The 26038-nt window shown below is 36.9% G+C and overlaps 1 pseudogene; it reads right to left on the bottom strand.

Moving 5' to 3' along the window:
• Positions 1-9431: 9431 nt before the first annotated feature.
• Positions 9432-16240, bottom strand: LOC125823823 (squamosa promoter-binding-like protein 12; annotated as a pseudogene).
• Positions 16241-26038: the final 9798 nt, after the last annotated feature.

The following is a 26038-nucleotide window of genomic DNA, read 5'->3' as shown; positions in this document are numbered from 1 at the left end:
CAGAGGGATTGTCTGGGGGGAAGGGGGTACAGAGGAAAGTAGAGGAATGTGGAGTGAGGTGAGAAAAATATTTTAAATTTTACTTTTAAAAAATAATTTCCTTTTTTTTGGATTGTAATACTTTAATCTTTAACTTTTAACTAATATTAATAGTTTATTTAATTTTTGTCAAGGTGGAATATTTTATCCATGCAGCACTATGTGACAAGTATTTTTTAAAAATAAAAGAGAGTGTATTATACACATCAATAAAGTGTGTTTCTCAAACTAATGAGTGATAGTTTAGCTATGAAACTCATACTACCAGTATAAAACTAAAAAAAAAATAGTTTAGATGTATTTTTGACACTAAAAGGCATAAATTCCCCTCTAAACTTGTCAGTTACACACTTAAACTATTGTCACGACCTATGACACACTTGAATTACTTAAAAGTTAATTTATTTCAATCTTGACGCACATACATCCAGTCACATGATGAGAAACTGTTTCACACTCGTGCCACGTCATCACCATGTTACTGCCACATCAATAATTACGTCAGAATTTTTAAAAATAAATCACGTCACCCAATTTCTTCTTCTTCCCTATACACCATCAAAACCACCATCAAATCACTATCATTGTTTCTATTATCATCAATTCACTTCTCCACCACCAAAGATTTCACTGCCCATAATCAAATTCACCACCAGAATCTTCCCACAACCATTGTCATTATAAAAAATCGACAACAACCATCATAAATTTAAATAAATTCACTATCGGAACCGCATCACTGTCATTGAAATTTATCATAACCATAAATTCAACATCCACATCAAAATCACGAGTTTCATTGTCATTATTGAAATTAAAAATCATACCACCACTAATTTTTCACCCATTACCAAACCCACCAAATTTTCTTATCACAATTACAAATTTCATTCAAGCTCAAAGAGGAGAATTGTGAAAACTTGCAATGTTTATTTGCAAAGATTTTAGTCAGGCAATTGAAAATCAAGTGCTCGATTTACCTCTAGAGAGGATTTTTCTGAGAGAAGAAAGATCTATGAACATACATTAAAAATTTGAATTTTGTGCAAGAATCCAAAAACTTTTTATACAAAATAAAAGGCAAGATTTGAAAATTTTCTTATTTCAAATGCTCACAATCAACAAAAAAAAACACAAAAATAAATTGAATAATCCGTGCTGACTTGATGAATTTGATGTGGAAATAGTAAGGATTGACCAATTTTAGATGTCTCGCCGGAAAATATTTTGAGCAGTGAACCTAATTAATTGAACAACTTCGCGATTTTTGCGATGGATTTCTATCCCGCAATATTATTTTATAATTTTATCTTGAAAATTTATCATGAAAAAAATATTTTTCTTATTAGCCATAGGAAAAAGAGTGTTTGTGATAAGAAAAAAATTGCCTTTTTTCTAACTCAAACGCGCCTTATTTATTTTTTATTTAATTTTATTTCCATGTCCACTTTGAGGGTGGTATTAAATTCACTTTTGAGTAGTATAAATGTGTAATAGGTCGCCTCAATAATTTAAGTGTGTAACTGACTTTTCGATACAACTTTAGGGGTGAATTTATGCCTTTTCCCTGAATATAATTATATTCACTGGCAAATTGACAAAATAATTATATCTATTTTGTATCAAAAAATGTATTTTATATATATACACAAAATATATATATTTATTGACTATGTTTCTTCAAACCCCAATCCGCTTTTGCTCGCCGTCACTGACGGGGTCTCGGTTGATTTCCCTTCCTTTAGCTACTAAGATGTTTCAATTCGCTAAGTTTGAAAAGTCCAAAGAGCGTAGACTAGCCACGGAGCTTGATTATTTTGATAGGAGTCTACTTATCTCAATATCTCTTTTAATCCTAGTGGTGTGGTTTGAAAAACAAGTATTCAATTCTCACAGCTCCCCTCTCCTGATGAAAATTGTAGAAGAAAAAAATTCATAAACGTAGAAACAAGCATCCACTTACTTAAAGAAACAAAGAGTTAATGCCAATGCATGAATATAGAAAGAAAACTATACCAATTTGGGTTCAAGAGCCGTAATACTTCAATCACATGGTAGGTGCCACATCATTGCTGAGTGGGACGATTACACCATTATCATGATTACTATTTTGGCAGAAAAAGTAGTCAAAGCCAGTTACAGTATCCATTTTTACTTTTCATTACATTTTCCTTTAATTCTGATTAAATAGTATTAATAGAAGTGGATGATACTTGCAACACATGATCTGAATGTGTTAAGCTCAATACAATTTCCATTTCCTCTCTAATTCTCTCTTAATTTCTCATTTATTCTTCCTCTTCCTCTTAATTCTTCTCCTTTCTTCTTCTTATCTACATTGTATTCCCTTGATACCTTCATTTTGGTATCAATTGATATCAGAGTCAGGTTAATCTCACACTATAGGATCACGAAAAACTATTAAAACAATTCCTGAAGCAGCTGAATACAATGTCTAAGAGTAATTTGAGGGTTTGGCAGCTCAACAATTGGACCAACACTCTGTTATGAATGAGCGACATCGGGAATTAAGGTTGGACATAGATCGTAGACCAGTAGAGGTGATACGATTAGTCCAATCATTGAAGGACACTGTTGATGGAATGTGACTGCACCAACAAGCCAAGGAGAGAGGTGCGGCTTCAAGTTCGATTGAACCACCATCAATTGTTGGTCATGGAATTTTGGACCCTAATCTGTTTCATACTTGTAAACATCGTAATCATAATTTACTTTCCCTCGTTTCAATGCAGAAAATCTGAAAATCTGAATGTATCGGAGAGATCAATATTTTTCTATAGATAAAACTGCAGTAAACCATAGATTAAGGTTGATAGCAATGAACTTGGAAGATGAGGCTTTAGCTTGGCACCAAGCTTACTTGCGGTGTAGAGTTCTACTTAACGTACCTGGGTGGGATGAATACTTGAGAGCAATAACTGAAACTTTTGGAGATGATTTTTTTGATCTTATGCTTGAACTTAAGCAACTAAGACAAACTAGAATAGTAAGGGAATTCCAATTTGCATTTAGTAGACTCTTGACGGAATGTAATTTCACTACTGCCCAAGCCATTTCGTGTTTCTTAGGTGGATTGAAGGATGAATTGGTAGGAACTATACTAACGCATGAACCACAAATTTTGTCTAAGGTGTTTAGGTTGGCTAGACTAACTGAAGCTACTCAGCTAGCTAATGCTAGATCTCAAAGAGCATCCAGAATACAAGGAGGAATTGTTAGGAAGCAACATTAGGAGACACTTGTTGCAATGTCACAACCTACCAATTATAATCAGGGAACTCTATTGAATTCACCATCTTCTATTGGAGGCAGACCTAGGAGAACTATCTCTCTAGCTTAAATGCAAGCAAAGAAGGCTCAGGAGTTGTGTTACTTTTGCAATGAGAAGTACAACATTGGTCATAAATGTAATCTCCCTAAGCAGTTATTTATGCTAGAAATGGACAGTATCGAGTTAGACGATCTAGAACTTGAACTGAAATCTCCAATTAATGATAACAAGTATGTGAAAGGTGAAACCATAGTCTATGGTGCTACTACTTTGATTTCACTGTGTGAAGGGTTATAGTGGTAAGAGACCAATTCAAATATTACTTGATAGAGGTAGTACACACAATTTTATTGATAAAGATTGTGTGAAAAGGTTGGGATGCACTGTTATTCCTACTACCACAAGCTATGTGAGTTTTGGTAACACTGCTAAGGAGACCACAACTGGAGTCGTTAGGGACTTTGAGTGGATACTGCAGGGCACTACTTATCTATCTGACTTAATAGTGTTCCCTATTGGTAGATATGATATTGTTCTGGGAGCATTATGATTGAAGACACTAGGTCCAATGACCATTGATTTTACCCAGTTTACTATGTCGTTCAATCACAAATGGAAGAAACATATACTTAAAGGGGTGCATGAAGATTGTAGGTTGACCAATTCCAAAGTTGTGAACAAGTTATCAGGAGATCAGGTTGAATTATTCATGTTACAAATGTTTCAAGTTATGAATGGGGACTCTGTGGGATAGAAGTTTGCCCTGCAGTTATCAAAGGAGGAAACCATAGCACCTAAAATTGTTGTTTTACTTAATCAATATCATAAGATATTTTCTGAACTTGCAACCTTACCTCCTCTAAGGGTCCATTTGATCGTAAGATTCCTTTACAAAATGGAGCTAAACTTGTCAATGTTAGACCTTACAAATACTCATCTATGAAGAAGGATATTATAGAGAAGTTGGTCAGTGACATGCTCCAACGAGGTGTTATTCAATATAGTAACAACCCCTTCTCTTCTCTAGTGGTGGTTGTGGGAAAAAAGATGGAGCATGGAGATTATGTGTAGACTATAGGGAGCTTAATCAGTGACAATAAAGGACAAGTTTCTTATCCCTATTATTGATGATCTCTTGTATGATTTGACAGGAGCAAAAGTATTTTCCGAGGTGGATCTGAGATCTGGTTATCACCATATTAGGACGGTAGTTGATAATGTCCCTAAAACTGCTTTCAAAACTCATATGGGTCACTATGACTTCCTAGTTATGCCTTTTGGCTTAACTAATGCACCTTTTACATTCCAATGTTTGATGAATCACATTTTCCTGCAACATTTGAGGAAATTTGTATTAGTATTCTTCGATGACATTTTGATTTATAGCAGGTCATTATCGGATCATGCCAACCATTTGAAGTTAGGTTTTGATTATGATCAACCGTTAATTGTTGGCAAAGCAATCAAAGTGCGTATTTGGGTCATTTTATATCCTATGAAGGGGTTTCCACTCCCAAAGAAATATCAAGGCAGTTAAGAGTTGGCATGTTCCTAGTACGCTTAAACAATGTAGGGGTTTCTTAGGTCTGGCAAGTTATTATAGAAACTTTATTCAGAGATATGGTTTCATTCTGAGTTACTGAAAAGGGATAATTTCATATGGTCTAACAGTGCTTTTCAAGCCTTTATGGAGTTGAAATCAGCTCTACCTAATTACTCGATTCTGTTGTTGAAACAGCTGCATGTGGTACTGGCATTGATGTTGTCCTTATGCAACATAACCACCTTATTGCTTTCATTAGCAAGGGTTTATCTGCATGCCATGTTGCTTTATCTATGTACAAGAAGGAATTATTGGTCTTGTTATTTGTTGTCACCAAGTGGGCCCACTACTTACTTGGTCAACACTTCATTTTTAAAACTCAACACAAATCCTTGAAGTATCTATTGGAGCAAAACCTACGTACAGATTTTCAGATTAGGTGGTTGGCTAAACTGTTGCCTTTCGACTTTGAAATTCAGTATAAAAAGGGTAAGAAAAACTTGGTTGTCGATGCTTTGTCTAGGATCCAAGGTGCAGAACTTATGTCCATGATAGTGTCTTCAGTACAAGCTGATATATGGGATGAGATCAAAGCTAGTTGGTCTACTGATCCTACGTTACAGGTCCTTATTCAATCCTTGCAAGCACAACCTCATAAGCATTTCACTTGGCTTAATGCACAACCGAGAAGAAAAGGGAAATTAGTTATTGGTGATAATGCTTCCCTTAGGGCCAAAATCTTATCACTATGGAATTCTACTCCTATTGGTGGGCATTCAGGCATTTATTCCACTACTAGGAAGGTCATGACCTACTTTTATTGGAAGGGTATTGTCACACCCCGAACTACCCCCGAGACGCGGACACGGGACCTAGGACCACAAGTGATCCCAACTAACCCTTCTGGCATGATCACGAGCATACTAAAGATAATAAACTAATGCGGAAGCTAAAATATAAATAAAATGAAAAGATGGGGAATATCCATATACTATAACTGAGATAAATGAAAACTGATGAGTTTAATACAAACAAGATATTAACTCAATACTAAGCTGAATCTAACTATGTCTGAAAATAGCCTCTAACTGACTACAAATGTTGGGACAGGCCCCCAGCTAAGTCTAGAAAAACTGAAACTAAAGGACTGAGAATACTGAAAAGAAACTCATGATTATTATCCTTGGAGAATGAGGAATCACCACTGATTCTGCTGAACTGGAGATCGGGAATCGATCTAAGCGTGATCTGGATGCTGAGAACCTGAACCTACATCACGAGAAGATGTAGCGCAGAGTATGCGTCAGTACTTGAAAGGTACTGAGCATGCAGGATAGAATAAAGTTGAAATAACACATAATTGAACAAAGCACATAAGTAATGATATAATCTGAACATGATATAGATATTGAATACTGAGCTAACTAAATGCAATGACCAATTTATAACATGTTGAGACTGAATACTGATACATGGTCAATGCAATAGAATCTGACTGAACTGTGGGAGCTACTAATAACTGATAATAAAACCACATGAGCTAAATGTGGAGTCCGATGTATACGCCCCATCGAGAGGACCCAGTACACCCGACCAAAGGTGGAGAAACATGCTGGCGTGATCACTGAAATGATGCCCACAGAGGTGACTTACAACCTACGTGGCTAGTAGTTCTGGGAATGTTTGGGTACGCTGAACCCTAGTCCAACTCGGTATTATGCTACTCCCAGTGGATTGAGTAATTTACACATTATAACTGAATTTCTGTAAGTTACTGGATAACTCAAACTGAACATGCAAACTGAGGATGCAACAATCAAACTGATATTGATGCATTAATAACTGAGGCATGTACAACTGAATAGCTGAAATATCTGACCTAGCATCTGGAATTCATGCAATAAGGTGAATATTAACGTACTAATCTGACTTGGATCATTCTAACAACTAAGAACCCAACAATTCTAACATTCAAGAAATCCTAGTTCTAGTCATACTAAGGGAATCAAGAACTGACTGAAAAGTAGGGACCTAATGGGTGAAAGGAACCCACTAGTGAAATCCCACATACCTGGTGACGAATTCCACGGAGAAATCTTTTGATTTCGGGGCTAGAACTGGAGGAAACTTGTTGCGTTCTTGAACTTAGGGTTGGTCGCCTCTTTCTCTCCTTTCGCTTCTAATTTTCTAAGTTTTGAATAAAGATCTGACTTGGGTAAGTTCTAGTTATGTTTCTAGGTTTAAACTGACTATAACCACAAAATTTAGGATTAAAACGACGTAGTTTAGGTGTCCAACGAATAAGGAAAAGACCGAAATAACCCTGACTTAAACTGCAGATGGACTGACCATGACCACCTTCACGAACCGTGAAAGGGACCACGGACCGTGAAGTCGATCGTGGTCTGGACTTGGTGACTACTAGTTGAGGGCCTGAGTCCACGAGCCCTACCACGACCCGTGTGAAAGACCACAGACCGTGAAAGTGTCTATAGTCTCCACCTGGGATGTGGTCTGGAGGGACTGGCTAGGGGGCTTACTGGTATGGCTCCACGGACGCTCCATGGGTCGTGTGAAGGACCACGGACCATGAAGGTCTTCGTGGTCCTGACTTAGGCGTGGCGGTCTAAGGGGCTGGCTAGGGAGGTTCACTGCCTTGACTCTACGGGTGCAACCACGGCCTATCATCAAGGCCAGGAACCGTAAAGGTACTCGTGGTTTGATGTCTGGGCCTGGTGACTTCCAAGTCAAGACCACGGGCAAGTCTACGGACCGTGAACCCTATCACGGTCCGTGAACCCTGTCGTGGTTCACTGCTTCAGGTATATTTTTGAAATTTCTTTCTGGGTCTGGGTTTCGAGGTGTTACAGGTATTCTATCAGCTATAGTTGTTTTTGTGCACAAGTGTGCTATGTGCCAAAGGAACAAGTATGATACATCAGCTTAAGCCCCTGCCTATACCTTATTTACCGTGGATAGGTATATGTATGGACTTTATTGAAGGACTCCCTAGATCTAAAGGCAAAACTGTTATTTGGGTAATAGTTGATAGATTAACAAAGCTGGTCATTTCATTGCCTTATCACATCCCTATAGTGCGCAATCTCCTGCTCGTATCTTCTTGGGTAACATTTTCAAGTTGCATAGTTTCCTGCAACTATAACCCGTGATAGGGATCCTATATTCATTAGCAACTTTTAAAAGGCATTTCTAAGTACTCGGGGGGTGTCCTTGCAGACTTCTACAACTTACAATCCTCAGACTGATGGACAAACTGAGGTTCTGAATAGGTGTCTTGAAACTTATCTCAGATGTTTCTGTACTGATGCTCCTGCTAATTGGGGTTCTTATCTAGCCTTAGTTGAATGGTGGTACAACTCTAGCCCACATTATTCTATTCAAACTTCTCCTTTTGAGTTGTTTTATGGCTATCCTCCTCCCTAACATCTTTTATACTTGCCTGGTGACTCTGAATCTGATGTTGTTGAGGATTTTATGTTAAGCAGACAGTTTAAACTCGAGTTGGCTAAGCTTCATTTGCATCGAGCCCAACAAAGGATGAGTGCACAGGCCAATACTCATAAGTCTGATAGGCATTTCCAGGTTGGTGATTGGGTTTATGTTAAACTTCAACCTTATAGACAATCTTCGTTGTGTATTTTTTCATATCACAAACTCACTTCTAGATATTTTGGTCCATATCCCGTTGTAAAGAAGATTGGTGTTGTGGCTTACAAACTCCTTTTCCCTCCTGAGGTGCAAATCCATCCTATCTTCCATACTCTGTCATGAACTTCCCAGTACTATAGTGCATCCTCTTGTCATTGACTTGTCTAGTCCTCATTGCCCTGAGCCTGAATACATCTTGGAGCGACGAATGGTGAGGCATGGTAATAAGACGGTTGCTTAGTGGTTTATCCAGTGGTCTGGCCTTTATCAATCTTATGCAACTTCGGAACTGGCTTCTACATTGTAGACTAGGTTTCCTTCTATCACCCTTGTGGACAAGGGTGTTGTTTCACAGGGGGTATTGATACCAATTTGGGTTCAAGAGCCATGTAATACTTCAATCACATGGCAGGTGCCACATCATTGCTAAGCTGGACGATCACACCATTAGCCTGATCACTTTTTTTGCAGGAAAAGTAGTTGGAGCCAGTTACTGTGTCCAGTTTTACAGTTCATTGTATTTTCCTTTAATTCTGATTAAGTAGTATTAATAGGAGTGGATGATACTTGTAAGGCATGATTTAAATGTGTTAGCTCAATACAATTTCCATTTCCTCTCTAATTCTCTCTCAATTTCTCGTCTGTTCTTCCTCTTCCTCTTAATTCTTCTTCTTATTTGCAATTTATTCCCTTGATACCTTCATTTTGATATCAGAAAATTCCCAGGATCTCAGCTCAGCACAAATGATTTCTAACATAAGACTAAGAGACTTCAAGTATCAAAATTTACTAAAGCTCTTGTCGTTATGTAAGTTCAACCGTCTTGACAAGACAAAACCATAATAGAGTCATTTTTACCCAGAAATTCAAGGTGAAGGTAAAATCTGATTCAACTGAATCCCATATCAGAACCATTTAGATAGACAAATTCACTATCTCGGCGTTTTTCCCTATCATACATTACATTAGATCTTTGTCGTAATATCATGTTAAAGTGCAGAAACAAGTAACAACCTATGTTGATTTATTAAGCAAATAAATCTACAGCATACTTTTCAATCCAAAGCTTTCTTTCAACATCTGGAGCTCCATGCACTTGTGTAAGGCTGAAAGGCTGCTTCCAATAACCTACTTATGAACCATCTGGTAGGTCAGTTTAACAACTGCTTAAATGGAAAAAGTAGAGCCAGCAAAAATTGAAATCAGATCCATTTCAATGTTGAGAGTAGGCTGACTATTCTACCGTGCAGTTCAATCCATTGACATATAGGAATCGTCAAATGGATCTTTGGAAAGCTGGATTTCCTGAAAGCTACCACCACTGTGACCATTCGCAACCAAAGTATGAATGTGTGGATTGAATAGATGTTGTTTCAGCTTGCCAGTGTTCAGTGGACTCAAATGGCAAACTCTGAGGAATTGCATGCATCACCTGCTCCGGTATGATGATCTGGTTTACATGCGTGGAGTGGCCAATTGAAATAAATTCATTCTCATTTGACAGAAGAGAGAGAGCACGAGGTAATTCTGGCGCCACACCCATATTTAGAGAGAACGTGGTCTCCTTGACACCTGATAGAGAAATCAAAGGGTTTTTGATTTGATAATCAAACAATCGTAGAAATAAAAGTATAACATTGTGTAATTTTAAATAACTTGGTGCCTCGGGTGAATATAATTATCTAGCATTTCAAGTTACTTTTGAGAACACATATGAACGTAAGAGAACTGTCAGAAAACTGATTAAAGACAGCTCCTTAAACTTTATAGCATAGCATTTCTACATCCTTTTCTCCTAATTGCTCTTAGAAGCCTTTACAAAGGTAACTTGGCCAATCATAAAAGAAAACAAAATAAATTGGATTCAAGTACGTTAGTCCTATTATACTGACAAGGGGCAAAATTCTACTGCTAACAGCAGATTTATAACTAGTCAACATGTAATCTCAATATTATTTTTTTTTTGAGATAAATGTAATCTCAATATTATTGTACCATTAATGAGAAGAAACCTGATATTATATTATCTTCTTTACTCCGATCAGCAACATATCAATGCTGGAGGCAAATTGCCTAAGAAATCAAATGCTCAAGCATCTCCTGTCACTCATCTCCAAACTCCCGTCAAACAAAGCTAAACAAAAATTTTGTCCAATCATTTCTGTAGCTTGCCCAAGTATTTTCAATCAGAACTAAGAAGAAAGGTAAATGTCCACATTTTTGGCTGCCTGCACATCGTTTCCTCGACTGATGAAAGAAACTATACATTCTAAGTGTGCCTGATAGAGTATTTACATCCCATCAAATGGAAAGTAACAAGATTAGCCGGTGACCTTTCTTTTCAAGTGGCATTAGGCCAACTTACTGACACTTCGTTTAATCCACAGGCCACCTAGACTTCTCTACCAACACAAATAATCGATAACTTTGTCCACCAGAGTTTGCACAAATAGGACAAATTCACCCAATGTGCCTCTCTTGTATTTGTACCATGGTCTCCAGAGCCAAAATTGTCACTCCAGTTTTTTGACTGTTGGGCTACCCCCTTGGCGTGTACCAGCACTAGATACTTAGTACCTTCAAATAAACTTGACACGTTTACTTATAGCTATATTGTAAAGAAGCAAACCTTTTTATCCCACAATTTTTTACAAGCTTAGTGCATATTCCTTGTATAACAGATGCTACTGAACACTTCACTTCTTTTTGTCAGTGCTTACAATCTGTAATTCAAGATAACTAACCTAACCATCATCTCAAACTTTCTTGGCTAAGAACCTTTTGGTGGTATTAGGCAACAGCTCTATGCTGTCACCTAAATCTTTCAATTTTCCAAGGTACTATGTGCGAGAAGAGAGAAAATAAGTCATGATCCACAACCACTGCATACTTCTATTAGTTTTTGATGCATTCAAGTTTAGTTCTTACAAATGAATTGATCATCCAACAACAAACTGGTTAGACCGTCTGTGTAACGACTATCATGGTCGTTTTGAGTTTTCTGCATATCCTGTTTTTTAACCCACTCCATAGCTTCAATATATCATTTGTGACTTGCGGGGATGGGTGACATGATTACCGAAGTGATCAGATGAATATTGGATGATATTTTCAATTTTGAAGGTCTAAAGTTTGACCAAAGTCAATTTTCTAGGTTAACAAGTGCAGGTTCAAATTCTAACAGTTCTGTTAGGTCTGGAAAGGTGATTTTTGACTTAATTGGGTGGTTGGTACGGATCCCGAAATGTTCGGGAGTGATTTGATTATTGGTTGGATTCATGAGTTTTAAAAAAGTTAAGGCTGATAAAAAGTTTTAAGGTTTGGGATCGGTATTGCACGCCTGCATAACAATATCATTGAGATTGGAGTTGCAGGCATGCTCATATATATACATGGATCGGAGTTGCACGCCTGCACAGTATATAGACCTCATGTGTCCTCCATGGGTCCTGACTATCGGACAGAGAAAGCGGGTGTATACGTAGCACATGCATTGCATTCATCTCATCACCTTTACATAATGTGTTGATTTGTGAATGTGAAATGGCTTAGTGTTAATGAACGTGAATTATTTTCCTCTTTGTTGTCTGATTTGACCCAAATAGATGGTGTGCTATAGTTTGTATTTACTGTGGAAATCGCAGATTTTAGCTGGATTTAGTATTGTTTATGAACTGATTTGATGTTGTCTTTAACTGCTAGTCTGCCGGTTTTATTCTGATATTTTTGCCCAAGTGTTGAAGGAACAGTGTAGGACTGATCCTCGCCATTGCTTCTTTTAAAAGTCGGTCCACAATGCTGCTGAGTACATGTGATCTTTTGTACTCACCGTTGCTTCCTGCACCTCTATTGTGCAGGTTCCGAGCCCAATACTAGCTGTTCTGCAGCATCCAAACTTCCATTTCTTTTGTGTTTTTCCTGTCTTAACTTTCAAGCAGTGTAGTAATTTTGGATCTTATTGGTATATCTTAGAGGCTTGTACTCATGTCACCAGATTTTGGGGTTGCAAACTGTTTTATTTCACATTTCAGTTTTGATCTATAAAAGCTTAATGTTAAGACTTTACTTCCGCTACTTATTTACTTTTATAGGGTTGGCTTACCTATCGGTGGGTTAGGATACGTGCCATCACGACCTCGGTTTTGGGTCGTGATAATTTATAAGCATAATACATAAATATGTCCTTTAACTTGGCTTCAAATTACATTTATGCCCTTCAACTTTGGGTGTGCACAAGTAGACACTTAAACTCGTATAAAGTTGAACAAATCGACACACATGTCCTACATGGCATCCTACATGTCATTTTTTGTCCTACGTGGTGTCCTACGTGTATTGTGCCACGTTGGACTCATATGTCTACTTGTTCAAGTTTATACAAGTTTAAGTGCCTACTTGTGCATAGAGTTGTCAAAATGGGCTTGGCCCGCTAGGCCGGCCCAACCCAACCCTTGAATTAGATGGGGTTGGGCTCAATTTTTTCAGCCCATTTAGGAACGAGGGTTTTTAGCCCAGCCTCATTTGGCCTGCTGGCCTCGTAGGCCCAACCCGCAAGCCCAGAGGCCGGCTGTGAATTTTAAAAATATTTATTATATATATTTTAAGTAGTATTTTATTTGTTAAGATTTTGTCAATAAATAATTTTAAAATACCTATATAAAATCAAGACTATTTTTTACATATCTTTTACATTTTAGGGCCATTAGCTCACTAAAATTTCTTATTAGCCCAAGTCCATTCCTCCATTATAACTAAGAATCTTTGACCTCTTTTACTTTTACTTTTATGCCTAATTTTTCACTTCTCCTTTATTGTCTTGTTTATGAAAATAGTGATCATGTAATGTGTTTTGCTCGGATGAAACTTATGAATGTTGTATCTTGGCTATTATGTATCTGTTTTGTAAATATTCACTGAAGTATGTGTAATTCATCAACGTTCGTATTCTTTCTAACAAGAAAATGTTATCCGTTTTTTGGTTGAAGGACCAACCTGTCCCAACTCGTGGCCCGCTTAGGACTGGGTTGGGCTGCTATTTTATAGGCCCTTCAATTAAAAGGGTCAGCCCGTCCCAACCCATTTAACTCTCTAGCCCGTTAGGGTTGGATTGGATTGGATTGGGCCAACCCATTTTGATAGCTCTACTTGTGCATACCCAAAGTTGAAGGGCATAAATGTGAAATGAGGCCAAGTTAAAGGGCACATTTATGTATTATGCCTAATTTATATTCAGCTTCAACCATTATTTAAGGTCTCAGTAACAAAACAACTTGGATAATTTGTACTTGAACCCTTGAGAGTCTAGTAAGATTAGGCTTTTTGAAAGAAATGAAGGATCACAACCAGAAATCAGGCAGCAACAATAATTCCTATCATCTGCAGAACCAATCTTAATAACCCAACATACAAGGGTTTCCTACGGCTTAAAGGTAAAGCTTTCAATAAGGTATTCCTATGTCACTATCAAATATATTTCAGTTCCGAGAAAAGGAATGTGCAGAATATAAAATTTATCCAATAGGTTCATAAAAAGTTACAGTACTCTTGCAAGCCATGTGATTATAATGCAAATATCAGTTGTTATACTAAGAAGATATCTTGCAGCCACTGAAAGCTCACTACTAATAATTCAATGACTTGATGGATATCTTTAGAGAGAACTAGCCTTACCAACACAAAAGTAGAGATCTTTCCTACTCAAATCAAGAGAAGAAAAGAGTAACGATGGAAGTTCATGCACAACAAGAACTACAACAGAACTTAAAATGAAAACTACTGTAGGGTGGGGTTCCTTGGTATTGAAACAAACCTTGACTTAAGACCTCAGCTGTCGTGCCATTGGACACCGAGTACAAGTTAGATGCATTGGTCCGCATTTCAGTGGTCCCTGAAAGCTTGACTCCCCCCACAAGTGATTGCCCATTAATACTGTCAGCTTTGTAGGGCTTTAAAGTTAACCCTCTTGTTAATGTGAACTTGGAAACTTCAGAGGTTTCCCAGGTAGAATCTGCAGTAGGTTTAGAGTGAACAAGGGGGTCATTGTTGAACACAAGATTCATCGATTGCCTATTATCTGTAAACGTATAAGCACATGAAATGGTAGTGGGTAAGCACAACACAAAAACAATGTAAGAAATGTGTTTCAATTAGATGATAATTGATAAGGTAGAAACCTGAAAATAAAATGTTCTAATTAGCTCCCTACCCCCACACCCATCACCAATGGTGAAGCTATGCTTGTCCAAGGAGAGTCAATTGACAACCCTTTGCTGAAAAATTACATGCAGAATGGTAAAAATAATAATAATTCTACGTACATATACTGTATGTTAGAATCCCCCTGATTTCATTAATATTTTGAAAATTTTGACTCCGCCGCTGCAGTCACCACAACCTCCACGCTTCATGCACCACCACTCATCACCAGAGAAAGAAAGGTATAATAGGACAACAGAACTAGAAAAATGCAAAAAGAGGTGAACTAAAAGTTGGATGAACCTTCACCACAGAACATGTCCAAAGAAACACAACAGAGAAAGATACTTGCAGAAGACCTAAAGAAAAAGTCATATTCCATGTCACTATAAGCTTGATTGACAGAAGCAGCATATCCAATCTCACATGTAGTAACTCATGGGCTTACTTTCCAAACGAAAATTGTTCGAGCATAAATACTTTTATAGGTACGCGTATATCTTAAAATGTATGGATTAAAGCAAACCAATGCCATAGAAATTGGTTGTTTGCACCAGAAAAAGAATTTCTTATAGAAACATTGACAATCAATCACATTCATGTCCATAATAAAAATTAGTCTTCTCATTTTGAATGCTCATTACTTTTACATTTCAGAAGAAAAGAAGCCGAATCTTAACATAGGCATCATACCATAAAACAACGAAGAAAGCCTTGTCGAGTTAAACTGGATAGTTTCCTGCTGTGACTTGCGGCGGCGTGCATTGTGATCAGAAAGCCTCCTGCGACAGCTTCGCTTGTTTTCATCAAAATCAGACAAGCTATGGAACCTTCAGTGGTAGAAAAAAAAGGAATGAGCCATTATGATCTCAAATATGCATAAGGACTGAGGACATATTAAAGACCCGAAAATGCCATAAGAAGCATACATCCAGAAGAACAAGTTGTTATTAACTAAGGGAAACATGTAAGTAGAAGATATGCCTGCCAAATGAGGTTTACCTGCTACACTGCTGACAAAAGCGTCTCTCGACACCTAGTATGATGACCTTTGGGCATTTGGAATGAGTGTGACAAACTCGATGTTTTCGGTGATATCCTTTAGCTGAAGAGAGATCAAGATTGCAGGCGTCAACCTGACAGTGCGGAATTAGTGGATTGTGAGTAGAGAATTTTGTTTTCTTTGGTGCAATAGGAGATGATATAGGGGAGATGGAGAAGGACGGGAGCTCAACACTGCTTTCACCACTGTTGCTTTCGAATGTTCGCTTGCCAAGTTTGAAAGGTCCATCATAGGCGTCCATGGGTGGTGAAGTTGTAGATAGCTCAACTATGGACTTCTCCACATGAAAAGTGAAGTTGGATGGTTTGGAGTCAGAAGTAGGGTCCACGTCATCAAAGTCATAAACACCAACAGTGTCAAAACCTGAGAAATTGAAGGATCCCGAATCTGTTTTGGGATCCTTTGAACCAAACATCATCCATTTTACATTGCACTCCATAGAAGAAATAGCAATCAACTAAAAAGAAGAAAAAACATGAGTAATTGCAAAATTGTCGGTTATCCCCAAAGCAAATAAAGACAACAACAAAGAATGGTTGAATAAGAGAGGAAGGAATAAGTCCATAACTACAACCATTCAAAAGAAGACTTGTCAAAAAGGATATCATTAATTAACACCACTACATCCTTTTCAGTCACCTAATTATTAAGTTTCCATCAGGATAATAATGAGCCTGATTGTGACTCTCCATTTATCAGCAAACAAAAACCCCTCCCTTTAAAATATCAAACCGCACACAAGAATCTACAATTTGCCGACAAGCCCTACTTCATCCACACCCATCTTCGCTTTCACCCCAACTTAACTTGGAATCAAATCTTTATACCATCGTTTACGAGGTCAGCTTGCAAAACAGCACAGTTAACGCGCCAAAACTTTGCATCCACACAAAATCCCTATTAATGTTTTATTTTTATTATTATGATAATAAATTTTTTAGGGAAAATGCATGAGTATCCCAGCCTATGTCCAAAATCTTTGAGACACACCTAACATTTAGTAAGATTCTATTACCCCGAACTTATTTTTTAATTAATTTTCTACCCCTTTTCGGTTTACGTGGCACTATCCTTGAAAAAATTGTTAACATGCGTTGGGCTCACAAGATAGTGCCACATAGACCGAAAAGGGATAAAAAATTATATATAAAATAAGTTCGGGGGTAATATGACCTTAGTAAAGATTAGGTGTATCTTAGAAATTTTGGGCATAGGCTGGGGGTACTTATGCATTTTCCCTATAATGGTTTGGTTTTGAGTTACTGGTGGACTCAGGAATATTTTTTATTTTTTAGAATTGGTAACATGTCAAGAGTAAAAAATTTTAACCACTAACTAATAATCTATATGTTATATTTGAATTCAATTTTTATTATATATTTTTCTCTTTAAGATTTTTATTCCTCTTTCATATTTAGAAAAATAAATTTTAATGTTGTTCATATTTGACTTTTAAGTACTCCTTCATATTAAATTAAATTACCTCATTTGTTATAATATGTCTTCTTAAGAGATTTTCTCGATTTCTTTTGCTCGATGTTGTTGAGGGAAAATCATTAGTTATCCTTTTTAACTCGAAAGCAAGGAGACTAAAGCAAAATATAATTTCAATAAGTCATTGTCAAACTAAAACTATCAAGGAGGCTCTAATTTGTAAAATACACATGCATTAATTTATTAAAATCTAATTAAAAATAAAACAATCAAATGTTGATCAAATTTATTAAAAATTACTCCTGCAAAAAATTACAAAAATTATTGGAGAGACATGCCGCATACCTCATTTGTATTGGCCAATTTCTACTAAAAGTTCTATTCAATAATCTGCAGAAGCATCACCTCTTGTTTATACCTGAAATTAAAAAAATTACATCATAAGTTCATAAAACAAAATTTTAGCAGTATATTTTCATGTGAGAGATCAAACACTTAAACATCAATTTAAGAATATAATTTGAATGATAGCAAAAAATGAAGAAACTAAATGTAAAGAAATACTTGAAAGAACATATGATAAGAGCTTTATGCTCCCTAAATCAAGTTCAAAGTACAATATTGTCATTAGAAGACAATGTGTAAGAGAAAAAGAAATGCTTGAAAGAACATATGATAAGAGTTTTATGCTCTCTAAACCAAATTCAAATGTACAATATTTTCACTAGAAGACAATGTGTAAGAGAAAATATGCATATGAGGAATAAAACAAATATGGATTGTTGGAAATATATGTTAGTTTCTTTTAAAAGATTATTATTAATGAATAATTGTCTTTTCATCTGCTTTCATATTTAGAATTGTAATTTATTGTGACAATGATGTTGCTTAAAAGAGAATAATGGTGATAGTAATTGAAGAGAGAGACATGTAAATACAGTTTTTTGTACAAAAATGTTACTGTAACTTATAGGTATAATGATTTCTTGAAGAGTTAAAAAGTCATTCAACTTTAATGGCTTCACACTTATAGAATAATAATTAATTAATAATAATAATAATAATAATAATAATAATAATAATATGATAATAATTAAAAAATTGAAGGGCATTTTCGTAATCCAACTTTAGACTAAGCACCTTCCCACTTATAATATAATATGATTATATGATATGATGATTAAAATACTCCTAAAGTATCTATAATCATTTAAAATTTATTAAATATAAATTTATAAAATGATTCGAGTAATATTAAATTTATGAATATATTAGTTCAAATAAATATTTTGGATTAATATAATTGAGCTAATTATTTAAGTCCAATAAATATGAATTTTATTAAAATCTAATTTAATTGATTTGGGCTACAATAGATGAGCCCAATTTGCTAACCCCAAATTCATCTCATCCTAGAGGCCCATTTTTTGGTGTCACGTGGCAAATGACGTGGCATGCCAAGTCAAGCAAGAAGCCAATAGGATTATGACATGTGTGAAGTCCATATGCCATGTCACTTAAATTTGATTGACCGAAGGGAATCCTGTTCCAATCGCAACTCCTCTATTCTAAAATTTTAAATAGAGGTCCTCATAATTTAGAATAGGGACCAAAAATTCTAAACAAGAAGCTAGAGAAGGTCTGCGGTACAAACGCCATAAAATTCTCTATCAGCTACAAGTTTAAGAATTCAAGCATTCAAGTTCAAGAACGATCAAGATCAAGACCATCAGATTCAAGAACAAGCTCGAAGCCCTTGAATTCAAGTAAAAGTCAAGATCAAGATAAAGTTCAAGTTCAAGTTCATTAAAGATTCAAGAACAAGCTTTAAAACCCTTGAATCCAAGATCAAGTTCAAGACAAATTCAAGATTAAGCTCAAGTTCCCTTGAATTTATATTTGAAAAGACGAATATAGAGGAATAATAGGTATTGTAACACTCACACTTTGAAATAATAAATACGATTGTTGTAATATTTTTCCTATCTTGCTTACTGTTTTCTCAACGTGAATTTTATTGTCTACAAATTCTGGCACGCCCAGTGGAACAATCTCTACCTCTCATCTCAACTTTTTAAGCATCAAAGAATATCGAGATGACTTCCAAGAAGGTTAACTCTCAATCAACTGCCTCTAAAGCCACTAGCTCCAAATTCTCTACTGAAGTTGAAGAAATTCTTGGTGTTACCTTTGGAAGTTTCGGAGCTGTTACAAGGAGCAAGGTTGCTACCCTAGGACAACAAACACTTCAAGTGTTGTCCGCATCAACTCCTGAGTTTGGGTCTTCGACTCCAAAAGGAGCAAGTTCATCGACAAATGCTTTAGAAGGAGGAAACAGTGTTGCTGAAAAGATTAAGAAAACATTGGCTCTACTTGAGCAATTTGGTTCTAAGAAATCTACCACTAAGAATAACTATGATTCAATCAACAAATCATCTCCACATGCATCGGGTACGTGAGTCCGCTGAAGATTGACTTACGTGACAATACATGCTTCTCTCCTACATATACAATGATCATGCAAACAATGGTGACAACTGCTTCTTCCCCTGAGGAACAACTTGCAAATCTGATGAAGTTGGTTGAACGATTAACAAAGCATATACAACACCAAGAGTCTCGAATCGATAAGTTGATGGATAAGATGGAAGGACTTTTAGATGGAGAAGCGAGTCATGCGCCTGGAAAGGGTGTTGAAGATCAAGAGATCAAAGATCCCGCGAAGAAAGCACCACTTGTTAATGAGATGCCAGTTTCCTCTAAAGGAATGATCCCACTTGATCACTTGAAGAAGTTCATTGAACGCATAATCAAAGATAAGTATGAAGTCTCTACCAAATCATCTCATATGTATGCCAAGCCATATACAAGAATTGATAACTTCAAAATGTCTGCTGGTTATCAACCTCCCAAATTTCAACAATTTGAGGGTAAAGGAAATCCAAAGCAACATGTTGCACACTTTGTGAAGACATGTAATAATGATGGAACCTATAGAGACCATCTTGTCAAGCAGTTTTTACGCTCTCTAAAAGGAAATGCATTTGATTGGTACATGGACCTCGAGCCTAATTCTATCGATAGTTTGGAGCAACTAGAGCACGAGTTTCTCAATTGCTTCTATAGCACAAGGCGTACCCAAAGGAAGGATGAACCAGTTATAGATTTCATAAATCGATGGAGGAACGTGAGCCTGAATTGCAAGGACAGGCTTAGTGAAGCTTCTGCAATAGAAATGTGTATCCAAGGGATGCACTAGGAGCTTCTTTACATCTTACAAGGAATTAAACCAAAATCCTTCGAAGATCTAGCTACTCGCACTCATGATATGGAGTTGAGCATGCCCTTTGCCAGAAAATATATGATGTTTGTCCATGATCCTCGCAAAGGATGAGACAAGAAGGAACCCAAGAGATGGAGCAAATTTGTTCCTAGGAATGACAACAAAGAATCTATGAATGTTAATGTATCGTCTGTGAGGTTCACTATGAAGGAAGATATGAAGCAAAATGTGAGAACGAATTTCCAAGCACGTTCGAATAAAAAATCGACACTGAGGGAGATGCAAGGAAAAAATATCCCTTCTTGGATTCTGATGTTTCTGAGATTTTTGATGAGTTGCTCGAGTTAAAGCTCATTAAGTTGTCAGAAATGAAGTGACCTGTGAAGCCAGAAATGCTGATGACCTAAATTATTGCAAGTATCATAGACTGTGAGTCATCCTCTTGAAAAATGTTTTGTCTTCAAGGATAGAGCTATGCGAGTGGTTAATGAAAAGAAAATTGTCCTTGATGATGAGAAGGCTAGTTCTAACCAGATCTCTAGTAGATTCGGGTCGCTTGATCCGGTCCAAATAAATATCTATGAAAAGAGATGGTGATGAAGGCTGGATTCTTGTGACTAGGCAAAGACATAACAAGTCAAGCTTACAAAAAGAATCATCCTAGCAACAAATTAGAGGGAAAATGGTGAAGAAATTGGAGAAGCATAAATCAATCAAGCGCCCAAAGAGGGCAAAGGTAGAAGTACATCACTACCAGAATCTCGATGTCCTTTGAATCTAGAGGAATTCTTGCAAAGTTTGTTCTGCACAAAGTCTACTCAAGACAATGTCGAGGCATCATGTTTCAATGTTGATAAAGAAGAAACAATGAAGGTGCCTCCTACTGACAAAGAAGGAACAACAAGTGAATCCTCACCAAAAGTGTCTCCTAGTGACGAAGAAAAAGCAACAAGGGAAATCTCATCAATGACGTCTCCTTCATCTTCTAAAAAACCTATTGAACCTTCTTCCCAAGAAGCACATGCATGTGATACAAAAATTACATTTACAGATAATGATCTTCTATTTGGTGAAACAATACACAATCGTCCTTTGTATATGGTCGGTCACGTGCTAGAGAAGAAGATAAATAGAATCTTAATAGATGAAGGATCATGAGTCAACATTCTTCCTATCCACGCATTGAAGGAACTCGACATCACGACTGAAGACCTTAGTAAAAGTCGTTTGTTGATATAAGGATTTAATCAAGGGGGATAGAGGTCCATAGGCTCTATTAAATTAGAAATCCACATGGAAGATTTGCGATCAAGGGCATGGATGCATGTGATCGATGCAAAGATTTCATACAATATGTTACTTGGCAGGCCTTGGGTACATCAGAATAGAATTGTCTCATCTTCATACTATCATTGTTTGAAGTATCTTAAAGGAGGAATTGAAAGGAAGATAGTTGCAGATGATGATCCTTTCACCAAAGTTGAGATACACTTTGATGCAAAATTCTATTTGAAGGGTTATGTTGTTAAAGGGACAAAATCTAATGATGTCAAATCAATCAAGTCCGATAAGATCACAAGCAAAAGAATCGATGTGGCTTTCGAAAAGGTAAAAGTTGACACTAAAGAACTTTGTCCCATTCTTAATGAAGGGAAGATCATGTCTTCGAAGAAGAAACTGACTTCTGGAATTCGCTATGTTCCAAAAGTGAAGAAGAAGAAGGTCAATCATCTAATTGATGAATCCGAGATTTGGACTCATTTAGGGCTTTGTTTGTACACAATTAGTGTCCTCAAATGCTCAATTTATGCCAATAACTGATATAAAACCCTTGATTTTCAGATATATGGATTGAGGAACAAATCTCGGACAGAAAAGGGCAACAAGGACAACACAAGCTGAAAAAGAGAAGAGGACACGCCTGATGATTGCCAAGATCATTCGGAGAATCGCCAAGTTGCTCCCTTATCGCCTAAATTTACAGAACTTTGAGACTGAATTGGGAGTAACTTCGGCGAGCAGCAGTTCCATTCGGCGTGACGCCAATCACATCGACGAAGGACGATCATGTCACCGAAAGCACTGATGGAGATCCAGATGAATGCTGATGGACGAGATAAAAGACAAAAAGGCGTATCGCGGAATGAAACGACGATTCCGATTTGGCTCACCTAAAATCACAGTGGTTGGACGAAGATGTGAAGAATGAAGGTGAGATGAAGGACAATCGGTGAGTCACCGAATAGTCGGCGAGGCTTGACTTTTGATACGCTTAAATTACACCTTCCTAAAGAAGCATAAGCGATCCTTATCAAGTAAAGAACCCAACTTGTAGGTTGGGGTCGATCCCACAAGGAAAATGGTTTAGACTTAACTTCAACCAACAATTATATTCGTTTAGTCAAATTACTTCCAGAAACAAGTAATAAAATGGGGGGATTTGTGAAACAAATTATAAGAATTCAATAAGTAATCAGTAAACAAAAGTAAATTTTTGTTTGTTATCAAGATAAGAGAATTAACTAGGGTATACGTGTTCCCCACAAGCTCATAACGCAGTAATCCTAGTAATAGCAATCCTTTCCTAGTGTATTGCATGCAAAGTGATAAGTTAGGTATCTCCAAATCCTTGGTCCGACATCTAGAGAATTTCACCCCGCACCTTAGTCCGGCTACGTGTGTATAATTTACTAACCCTTACATTTACCTCATATTAGACATCACACCGATGTTTGGCTTAGTTATTACTTCGCACCAATCGACACTAGACTATTAGATAGTATCACACTAAATCTATGTTGATAATTCTTTTCTTGTTGATTACTTCATTGGTCTAGCAAGTAGGAACAAGGTGAGTTTAATGTTTGCAATCGCTCAAAAGACTTCTAAACGAAGGAATTATCAATGCATGCACCACACTATTCAAGAATTGCTTATTTACCATTCATACTTTGTTAATCGCTCATGGTTCCCACAACCCTAGTTGTGGAGTTTAGTTACCCATAATCATATGAACACAATTCATTGTTTTAAATGAAAGAATTATGAACTTACGTAAGAAGAATAATAAACTCAGAAATTCAACTTGAATTGCAACTCCAAAATCTTCAAAACGATCTTAAGAAATTAATAATTGCTAAAGTTGCAAGTTAATCTCCCAAGTCAAGAACTAGAATAATAGTAATAAAATCTAACCCCAAAAACAAGGTTTACATGCCCTATTTATAGAAACCAAGTCCTAAATAAAAAGGGAAATAAAATAAGGAAAGTTGTTCAGGCACGCGTCTTCATTCCATGAGACTGACTCACGAATCGTCAATGGATCTACGATCCGTGTGTCCCTTCCGTCAGCCAGGACTTAGAAAATATTTCAGCTTTCAAAAATCAGCTTCTCTGAAGCAAACGACGGAACTGCAGTACGGACCGTAGATCAATTTACGGTCCGTCAATCCCTCTCCGTAGCTCCACACTTAGAATCTTCAAAAAAATCAGGTACTGGAACCCTTGGAGTATCAATGTACGGATCAACAGTACGGTCCATAGATCAATCTACGGACCGTCAATGGCCACCGTGGTTCCACACTTGGTCAGATTTCCCTGATTTGCCTTCCATGCCTTGCCTGCTGATCTACGACCACCATCTATAGAGCATCAATGGACTACAGTCCGTATATCACCTCCGTAGATGCTCTTTTCTGCATTTCTTTCAGCTATCTCTTTACTTCCGTGCCTGAACATCTTTCCTGCAAAATATGATAAAAGCACATAAAAACCAATACAAAAAGGCCCTAGACACACACAACTCGTAAGTGAAATGTATTAGAAATACCGTAAACTCACGGTATATCAACTTTCCTCACCGATTGGTCCCAAAAAGCCACACATTAGACTTGTATAAATTGATTTTTGCAAGAGAGAAAGCATTCAAAAAGCGTGAGAAACAAAAGATAGAGAGCAAAAACACTGCCATTGTTGATTTCAAGTGATTTTAGCAAGTTTTTTCATTTGGATTTTGTAATAGAAAAGATATTATTCAATTTGACTTTTGAATTTCACTTACCCAACTATGAAAAACGTGGCGGGTATTGAATTTCATCTTTTTACTATGATTGGCTAAAACCCTAACCTTGGGAGTTTGACAATGTGACCAATTGTTATGTTTGACTAAATGGGTGTTATCAATTAGTCAGTTTTGATGTTAATTTGCAGTGGGTCTGAATTTCTACTATGATTTAACTTCATTATTGCATGTTTAGTGTAGTATAGTTCAGAGTTTTCTGCTTGCTCGAGAGAGAAGTATAAAGCCAACGTAGTAATTGGCATCCTTAGTAGTGGGTCATGACGGTTTCAGCTTGAGAAAGTGAAACTTGAGATTCAACCTATGTATCTAGCTCAAAATAGTAGATTTGTTGAAAAAAGTGGGCTGGTCATTTTATGGATAGTGTTGAGGTTCGAGAGAACTCAGCGGAAATAGGGTAATTGTTCGAGAGAAAATTGCTTTACTTATAGTCCATTCTACCCACGACGAATTAACATTGTTGGTAATGATGTACACCCGTTGAGTTGAATTTGGCAATTGGTTAGTCAACCCCCCAAGTGTTATCTCTTTATGTGCTTGTTCCTTGCTGATTGTTGAAGTGGTTTGGTAACGACATCTTGGAGTTTGACTTCTAGAATCTTTAAGTGTTATGTTTGTTCCGCTACAAAGGTCACCGTCATACTTTCATATTCAAATTCAAAAGAAAGCTATTCCATGTGGTGTCGACCCCAACTCATTCAGTTGGGTTTATACTGATTTACGATTTTCGAACTAGATGAAGTGTCGTTGAAACGTTAATCAAAATGGAATCGCTGCGGGGGAATAGCATTGTTTAGAGTTCCTTTATCGAAGTTATACATGTGAGTTTGTCGGCAGTAGTTGAATCGATTTAGACTACATTGTGTCAGTGTTGATTGGGCTGAATAGAAGTAAGAATGAGTGAGGAAGAGGTGAATGGTAGCCTAACAGGCCACCAAGATGGTATCGATGATGTTAACAATGCATACAACCCAACCCAATCGGGGGAAATGGGTGCAATTTGCCTACCATCAGCTAATTAGAATGCAATATTTGAGGTCACGAGCACAACTCTTCACCTCCTCCAAATGAAGGGACTTTATGGTGGGTTGGCTCATGAAGATCCACATGATCATGTGAGGAATTTTATAGATGTGTGTAGCATATTTTTATTCAAGAACATGCCACAAGAATCAATCCGGCTCAGATTATTTCCACTATTTCTGACGGGGGAGGCTAGCATGTGGTTGGCCGAGTTACCAAAGAATTCTATCACGTCGTGGGATGAGCTTATCACGACATTTAATGCAAGATACTTCCCTCTGTCGAGGATGATTAAAATCAGGGATAACATTCAAGGTTTTAAGCAATTGGAGGGTGAACCCATCCATGAAACATGGTTGAGTTTCAAATAACTTCTACTTCAATGTCCAACTGACGGGCTACCAAACGATTTGCTACTC

This window comes from Solanum verrucosum, unplaced genomic scaffold (assembly GCF_900185275.1).
Source record: "Solanum verrucosum unplaced genomic scaffold, falcon-dt-bn FXZP01000015.1, whole genome shotgun sequence".
NCBI classification, from domain to species: Eukaryota; Viridiplantae; Streptophyta; class Magnoliopsida; order Solanales; family Solanaceae; genus Solanum; species Solanum verrucosum.
Note: the sequence above shows the minus strand (reverse complement) of the source record. Positions and strands in the feature narration are given on the sequence as shown.